The sequence below is a fragment of the Ixodes scapularis genome, unplaced genomic scaffold (assembly GCF_016920785.2).
Source record: "Ixodes scapularis isolate PalLabHiFi unplaced genomic scaffold, ASM1692078v2 PGA_scaffold2__306_contigs__length_199485367, whole genome shotgun sequence".
Classification (NCBI taxonomy): domain Eukaryota; kingdom Metazoa; phylum Arthropoda; class Arachnida; order Ixodida; family Ixodidae; genus Ixodes; species Ixodes scapularis.
The window spans coordinates 62,411,671-62,421,051 of record NW_024609857.1 but is presented as its reverse complement, the minus strand read 5'-3'; the positions used below and the strand labels follow the sequence as shown (position 1 = coordinate 62,421,051).

Here is a 9,381-nt window from a genome sequence, read left to right as displayed (position 1 = left end):
AACATCTGGCCATTTTGTTCCCACTTTTACATTTATTTTTTGTTCAGAAGCGCGTGAAAAAGCGTGTTCCTGCACGCGTCTGTGGCGCTGACTGTGCTATGGCGACATTTTGTTTTCATCGATTTCTTTGTATTTTACCCGTGAGCGCGTGCTGTCGGCATCGGGTACTACAAAGGGTGGCATCACTCTAAGGAGAAGGAAGAAGAAGTGCCTGAGATTGAGGACGTAAAATTTTCGTTCCGTCAATTCGACAGCCTTTTCGGTAGCCTATAGCCAGCTGTGACCTTCAAAGACCGACCATAAGAAGCTTCAGAACTACCGGCGACGTCCGAGCAGTCGCCAGTGAAAAGCCACTCGTAAGGGTGGTCTTTTCTAGACCCCAATCATGATGCCCGGCTCCACGATCGAACTTCCACAGCAGAGCATTGAAAGCGCCGCCACCAACGTCACAAACCCAGTATCGACAGACCACATCACCCCTGGACAACACTGCATGCCGAACGACTCAACTCACGATGCTCATGACACCGCGTCCAAGTTCTGGACGTCCGAGTCGGTAGCGAACTCGTCTGAGACCGGGGTCGAAATTATGGATGAAAGCAACACCAACAACGAAGAGTGGAACAAGGCACGATCACGTAAGCGCTCACACAAAACACTGTCCGACTCTGCTTCGAGTTCGGGAACAGTTCGCAAACAGCCGAACGTCAGTGAAGGACTCACAGTAATCTTTGCCGCTACGAAGCCTGACCAAAAGCTAGCAACTTTAAGCAGCTTGAGGCTTTCCAACGCCCTAGAGAAGCTCTGTCCAGAGTGCATCCTTCAGATCCGCCCCAACGAGCGCCTCAACGAGCGCCTCAACGTCGTCGCCGTTGATGTGCGCAACGGACAAACAACAAGGACGCTGCTGAAATGCCCTGAACTTTGTGGTGTCTCTGTCAGGGCCTACCGATCCCTCGAGGGCCCCACATCGATTGGTGTCATAAAAAATGTCGATGCTGAACTGTCAGATCCTGAAATTCTAGAAAACCTGCGATCGGATGACCGCATAGCCAGAGTACGTCGTCTTGGGGCGACAGGTGTCGTAAAGCTGACATTCAACAGTTCACCATTGCCAAGCTTCGTGCTGCTAGGACGAGTACGACACCAAGTAACGGAGTTCAAACCCCGTCCAATCCAGTGTCGTAACTGTGGTGGTTTTGGGCACTTTGCAGTCTCATGCACACGTTCTTCCGCATGCTCTCGTTGTGCAGAGCCGCATCCTATAACTAACACCACGAGCAACACCAAATGTAAATCCACAGTGATCAAGTGCGTCAACTGAGGAGAAGCACATGAAGCTACATCTCCAGCGTGTTCAAAATGGAGAGAAGAGCAAAATGTCGTCACGTACGCCAAGAGAAATGCCGTTGACTACCGCTCTGCCAGAACTATTGTAAAGCAGGCGTCGGGAGTCATACCAGAGCCCATTCCCAATGTGGTGGCCAACAGCACCTCCAAGAAAAGTGGAGAAGCCCCAGTGCAGGACAGGCAACCCCCAGCCCTTGACGATAAGGGTTTAAGCTATGCCGCAGCACTCAAGACCGATCCTCAAAAAAATATCGAAAGACCACCTAACAACAACTCTGCAACAGCGTCTAATAAGCCAAAACCCGGTGTCACCATTCCGACGGGCACTGAAAAGTCGACATGCAACGGAGCATCTATCAAAAAATCTGAACACTCAACGGGAGTCACCAATATTGAACCAACATCAACGGCTGACTCTTCAAAAAGATTACTGCGAGATTCTCCGGAAAAACCTACGGCAAATTGGATAAAATTATTCAGAATAGCAGCAGAAATGGCGTGCGCTTATCTTGATGGCATTGATGCCTCGTGGGCACACATTCTATGCGGTTTCATTCAGGCAGCGTTCCCACTGCTGAATATAGCATAATGCTGCATCCCAACATCCACCCAAAGAGACGCACCCGAAATATTGCATGTCCAACAGTGCTTCAATGGAATACTAACGGCATACAACAACGCCTCTCAGATCTACGCCTACATTTAAAGACCAACCGATACGACGTCCTAGCCCTTCAAGAAACTCGTATAAAATACGGCAAATTCAGACTTTCTCTATACGTCGTTTATCAGGGCCTACTGCCAGTTACTGAAAACACGAAGAACGAAGTGCCGAAAGCCACGATACTTGTCCGAAGAGAACTGGATCAGCGTCAAATAGATTTGACAGACTTATGTGACGATGCTGCTGAGTTCACCGGTGTAACGATACGTAAAGGGGACTGTGACACCACCATAGTTTCTGCGTACGTCCGTCCGGGAACCAAATGGGACCCTACGATTATGATGAAGATTATGCCGCGCTGCTCAGAAAACGTACTATTTTGGGGAGACTTTAACGCCCATAATCACACCTGGGGGGATAAGCACACAACGACGCGCGGATCTGCTCTTGAAGCCACAGTGGACACGCTAGGGCTTGTTCCACTGAATGATGGAACCGCAACATTTGTCAGACCGGGGGTCTCCAACAGTGTCCTTGACCTCAGCTTCGCTACACCACAACTCAGCGCGCGATGGCAACCTCAACATGACAGCTGGGGTAGTGATCATATCCCGATCATTATCTCCTCCCCAAGCTCTACAAGCGCTACACATAGGACCTGCAGAGTCGTCAATTGGGACCAATATCGCTCGCCCCTCCAAGACCTTCTCTCTGAAGGAAACGTCGACCTTACAACGGCTATTTCACAAGCCCTATATGACGCCACGAGGCTGGTCCAGGTCCCGGTCTCCCGCCCGAATCCTGACCTCCTCTACCTCAAGCTGAGGGCCCGCCGACGGCAAGCCCAAAATCGTTCGCTACGTACAAGAAGAATGGAGGACATTCAGCGCTATAGAAGAATCGACGCAGCGTTCCGCCGCCATACTAACCGACTTCAGCGAAAACAGTGGCGACAAAAATGTGAATCCCTTGGTGCTCCCGGTGGCGCAAGACAGGCTTGGAGGATGGCACGTGCTCTCGCATCGGAGGTAGTTCCTCGGCTTCAGATCTCAGCGTTTGCTATATCGCAAAATATTACATTAGCACGAACTGCCGAGCTTTTGGCCGATCAACTTTCCCGTCCAATCTCTCCCCCTTCAGGCTTTTAAATTAGCTCATCAGTGACCCCCCTTTATCAACTGCCCAACATAGACTCCGACTTCACGCTTAAAGAACTGCAGCACGCACTTAGAAGATCCACCCGTCGTAGAAGCACTCCAGGGCCGGACGGGATAACGTACCAGGCTTTAAACAACATAGACCCCGTCATGCTGCCTAAACTACTGGAGGAGCTAAACTCAGTCTGGAGCACGGCGGCACTGCCGGATGCCTGGCTCAACTCCGAAGTCATACCAATCCACAAACCAGGCAAACCGGTAGAAGATTTGTCATCATACCGACCAATTTCACTCACCTCCTGCCTTGGAAAAGTTCTTGAACGCATGATACTTAGAAGACTAGACTGGGCACTAGAAACAGTTGGCGCGATCCCTGAACAACTCTCTGGTTTCCGCCGTCGACGATGCACGGCAGATGCTATTGGGGATCTGGTCTCAGCGTTGGAGGAAGCCAAACAAGCTAATCACGGTTACGCCGTCATTTTCCTTGATATTACCAAAGCATTTGATGCGATTCCTCACGCTACTGTCATTAACCAGCTTCAAGTCCTTGGCGTCACGGGACGTACTTTGGCATTTATCAACGCCTTCCTCACTGGCCGGACTATGAAAGTTCGCATCGGAAACAATCGCAGCACAATCAGACATATAACTCAAGGAGTTCCTCAAGGAAGCGTACTAAGCCCGCTTCTCTTTAACGTTGCAATGGCCGCTCTTCCCCGAACTCTCGCCCGTGATGACCGAGCTCCAAGAATTCAAATATACGCGGACGATGTGGCCCTTTGGGCCACGTCACCAACAGCCATGCATGCTAAAATGCAACGTCGTTTACAGCTGACTCTTGACGGTATTTCAAAGGAAATTACTCGACTGGGTTTAACTATCTCGCCATCTAAAACCGCGGTACTTGCTCACCATCCACGAGGCTTTAAGGCCAGCTCTTTCACGTACTCTGTAAACGGCACTCCCATAACACGGATGCGCAACCACATGTACCTAGGACTGGTTATTGATAACTGCCTTTCCTGGCGTCCAGCAGTGAAACAAACAATATCTCGGTGCGATCTGCACGTCAACGTACTTCGCAGGATCCGAGGACAAACCTGGGGAACCTCGCAATCTATGACTCTGCAAATGTATAGGGGACTGATACAATCCAGGTTGCTCTATGCGCTCCCACTTGTACTCGTACGGGACGCTCAGCTCACGAAGATGGAGATCATTCAAAGGAAAGCCCTCAGAATCTGCCTCGGTCTTCCCCCGTCTGCGCCGAACGTCCCTACTTTGGTCGAAGCTAGACAAAACACAATAGTCAATCTAGCGTTCCGTCAGGCAGAACGACATCTCGCCCGGCAGACCCTCACAAGGTCTACTTCCAACCTCTTACAACGCTTCGATAGACGTCCCAATTCCCGCCTAGGAAAAGTCTACGCAGAGTTTAAGGAGTCGGTCGGTACTTTGGATGAAGACCCTCCTCCACCACCCCCTCATACAACTGTGTTTCTGAATATATCAGAAGAAATTCCCCAACTACGCAGCAAAAAGTTGGTCTCGGATGTGGTTTCCCGTAATCTTGCGGAAGAACACGTCGACACCTTTTTCGACGGTTGGATAAAAGTTTTCACCGATGGCTCAGTCTGTCATCAAATGAAATCCTCAACTGCTGCTGTAGTTATCCCTGAACTCTCCATTATCAAGTCCGGTCGCCTCGACTTCCACACATCATCCACCATCGCAGAATTAAAAGCACTAGAACTTGCTCTCGATACCCTCCACGACTTTCAGAGCCCAGAAAAGGCGGCTTTGCTTACAGATTCCAGAGCGGCACTTCAAATCCTCACCAATCTGGAAGACGCACCTCCGATTGCCCGCATCATCGCTTTCAAAGTCGAATCCTTAGAAAAGAAAGGCTGGACTATAGCATTCCAGTGGTTGCCATCTCACTGTGGGATCGACGGCAACGAAAGGGCCGACCGAATCGCAGCTGAGGCACATGAACTGACCAACAGCACTCTCCACGTGCCGAAGGTCAACGAGGCCAGGCTTCTCATCGCACGTGAGACGCAAAAAAGACACCCGGACGTGGGCGTAGCTGGAGGAACCCCACCATCACCGGTCCCCACCAAACTCGGCCGCCCAGAAGCAGCCCTTCTTCACCGACTCAGAACACGTTCAGCTTTTACGGCTTCTTGGCTTTACCGCATCAAACGCGTGGACAGCCCACACTGTCAGACATGCCAAGTTCCCGAGGATATAGAACATCTCCTTTGCGACTGCCCAATCTTAGACGCTCAGCGTTCTAGACTCCACCTTGAACTTCGTCAAATAGGCGCAGCAAGGCAGAACCTTTCGCACCTGCTTTTCCCGCCAGGTCCCAGGCGCATCGCTACGAAAACATTCGCGCTGCTTCTGACATTCCTGGAAGACACCGGCTTGGCTGACCATCTTTAAAGGAGCTGTGCAACGATATTCAATTGGAATGTTTTTCTCTCTACACGAGCTTGCTGGCACACCTGGGACTCAAGGATACTCACACACAACGCCATTGGCAAAGAAACTCCTTTGTTGCGGTGTAATTTCAAGGACAAAAGCGATCATTTTCATTAAATCTCTCCTTTGCAAAATTTGATGACGTAACTCGGGGATCGCAGTACACCCAAGTGACGATATTTGAATGCGGTTCATAGATTGGACCCGAGCATTGCGTGGGCACTCGACTTGGGCTCGTGACAATTGCTAGCTCGAGAAGCATTCGGGTTGTGACCCGTGTCCAATCGCTGCTACGACGACAACAGCCGAGCCATAACAATGTCTGGAACTCAGCGCGTGTCCTGCGCTTTGCCAACCCCAGCGCGTGGCTATGATCAACACTGGCGGCATATAATCGGCTCCAGATCACGTGGCCGCTTGTTCTGGCTGCGAGTTGAGGGGGTGAACGCTGCTCGTTTTTCTTAAATTTTTTTCTGGGACTTCTATTGCGTGGGGTGAAAAACGAACGCGTGTTTCATAGGTCATTAACGTTAGGGATCCGTTTTAAGCGGTATTTGTGCACAGTACAAAAATTGTTGCACAGCTCCTTTAATGCTTGGTGTTCCTTCCAGTTTCCAGTACGGCGGGCCCGGCTTGGCGCAAGGTCTGTGACTGTGACGGGTAACATGACCTTCTGCCATTGAGGTGGCAGACCTGACAGTGCTGGACTAGACACCACTTAATATCTTTTGATCAGTGTGTGTCTTGTTTGAACCTTCCTTCCCTTTCTTCCTTCTCCCTCTCTCTCTCTCTTTCCCTTTTCTTTTGTTGCTCAGACCGGGACTGGCAGGCCCCCATTAGAAGGAGTGGCCACACTGTTCCGGTCTTCCTTCCCCCTCCCCTTTCTTGGTTTTAAAATAAATTTCAACGCTTACACACACACACGCATCACTCTAAACAGAAGGTCATTGAGGCACCCTAGGGTGGAAATGAACCCAGGATGGCCTGGGTTATGCAGCGCGAGCTTTCGCTCCACGTACTCCGAGCTGGTGTGCGCTATTGGCGGCGTGCGCAATCGAAAGCGTCGCGGTGGTCGACCTTCCACGATTGGCCGAATGCTGAATATGACGTCAGCAAAGGATTTCTTTTCGACGGAAATAAGGGGAACGGGAGGACTTCAATTTTGACGGTGTTGGCAGTGTTCGTTCAAGAACGCTATGATTTCAAGCTTCCGCCATACTAATTACAAATACCATCGAACTTGTTATTCGCAAGGTATACCGACGTCACGAAAGGTAACCATACGAGGGCGCCACCGAAACATCTCGCCGCTAATATTTCGTTCAACGAAGTAGAAGGCTTATACCCAATTCACACAGCAGCTTAAAGGTACCTTTGGAACAGGTACCTGTAGTAAAGGGAGGTGGAGCTCGTAATCACACGGCACATAAAGGTCCCTTTCGCTAAGGGAGTTCCTGTGTTAAACGGAGCTCGCCAAGCTCCCTTTACAGCTAAGGGAGTAGCCTCGGGCCTACGAACTCAAAATAAAAATCACAGATATACAAATAAATCTTGCTTAATTCTTTATAACGAATTGAACATATATAAGTAGCAATATATGAAATGATTGTGAAACAAATGGGATGGATTAATACATTAACGAAGAACGCATATCCCAGCTGGCAGGTAGCAGCGGCGGCCCGTGGAAAACAATGTTTGCTACGAACCCGAACGCTATGGACCACTACAAGCTCTTTTTCAAAATTATACACTGTAAAAAAAAATTGTGTAAAAAAAAAAAAGGAAATTGTTAGGCAGCTAGCCTGCCAGAAAACTTCTGAAAAGCACTCTTCTCTGTTTTTAATTTTTTTTTTGTTACTTACACACTTTTTCTGTAAAATAACAAGTTCCCGCGAAAGAAACATGGCGGCTGGCAAGCGACAGGGGAACAACACGAGTAAGGCCTAGCGAGCTGGAGTGCTTTTCGCTAAGATACGATTCTCAAGTGCGTATGCCCGTTCGCTGTCTTCCGCAAGCACTAAAACACTCCAAAACGCGTTTCAAGCTACCGGCAATCCCAGCTTCTGCCCGTTTCAATTTGGGTGAGCATCGTGCCGGCATGCGGTCTTGTATAACTACTGCGTGGTGCACGTTAAAGAGCCCCGGATAGCGATTGTACAGCACTGGCTAAATTGCTCATCTACAGCGAGTGACCCGTCGCAACTTCGAAATGACTGACCAACTACACTCTGTTATAAATATCCACACAACCCCAATTATAATATGCCCCGGCACCGCACCTATTGCGAGTAGGGGCGACAATGTGAGTAGGGGATTCGCGGGGTTTGTCGTGAATGTTTTCGTGTGTCCGCCTGGCTTTGCTTCGCGGGAAAAAAACATTCAAAGAAGGAATCGTATAGCGACAAATGGAATGACGTCTTTATTTACCAAAGTATCTGCTTGCTGTGCTTGCTGTAAGTGATCCGGCGTTTTCGGTTGACAGTAGCGAGGCGAGGCATCACCGATACACTCTAAAAAAGGTGTATTCTTACACCCTTTGTCCCATATAAGACAACCCAAAACTTCACTTCGACGTACAGAGCACTGACGTCGATCTGACGGTACTAACTTTCACGAGAGGCTCGATAGCCGTGTGGTACGATTTATTAAAATAGTTAATCTACGTGTAACTACATAAAAAGTAATCGAGGTTTTATTGGCCCTACTGTAAAACCTCAGTGTTTTCTTTGTGTGGTCTGTGATACGTACCTAAGGTATTTAATAAGTTATATCGCAAAGTTATAAAGCCTCTCGTAAACTTTAGGGCCGCCTGTTTAACTATAGTGCGCTGTACGTCGAACTAAAGTTTTGGGGTGCGTTATATGGGAGAAAAACGTTTAAGGTGATAGCCTTTTTTTTTAATGTACAAGCGGCGTCGGTTCCCAACATTCAACGCCTCACCTGTTAGCATTCGTTATCCACTTTCAAGTCCCTGGTAATCCGCACCGCGTCTGTGCACACACTTCGCGCTGTTCATCGCACGGAACACCCACTCAGTTGGCGGCACAATTATCGCGATTGTTATCGAACTGAGAAGTAGAGGCGTAGGGAAACCAGTGTAGCGCAGACCAGCTGGACCAGCTGTTTGCAATTCAATAGATACATGACTGCTCAGCACTTAGCTTATTTATTTAGGCGGCAGTCATCGCTACTTAGGAAGTGTAGTGGCAGCTAGATGGCGTTAAAATAATGTATTTTTATTTCCAGTTTTACGCGACAACCACTCATATCAATTGCTCATGCATACAACACGAACACCAACCATTCAGGGCAACAATGGATGTCTTCACCCTGAGACAGACAGACATGTAGGCACCCTAGGAGAGTCTAAAGCCCCTCCATTTTTAAAAGTAGTGAAATGTGCGTCGATGCAGGAGGCACGTGCAACGTGCCTCCTGCATATGAAATCTAGCACTGAGCAAGATTTCAGACGCCATGTTCTTCCCAGACGTGGCGCGCGGCACGTGTCTCGAGCATTTCTAGAACACCGAATGGCGCCACTTTTTCCAAGATAGAGGTGCTTTAGGAGAGTCATGTAACGGGCGCCCCGCTGCGGCGAGACGCCGAAACACACTTCTCCCGAGCGATGGAATGTCCACTCGTGCTCCTCGCGTCTCTCGCGCTACAGCTTATTTTCTCGTCTGGTTTGAAAACCATGTTTCGGGTCCTCGCCGCTGCAAA

At 49.3% G+C, this 9,381-nt stretch overlaps 1 pseudogene; it reads left to right on the top strand.

Moving 5' to 3' along the window:
• The first annotated feature begins 258 nt into the window (after positions 1 to 258).
• On the top strand, positions 259 to 2,109 carry LOC115330829 (annotated as a pseudogene).
• Positions 2,110 to 9,381: the final 7,272 nt, after the last annotated feature.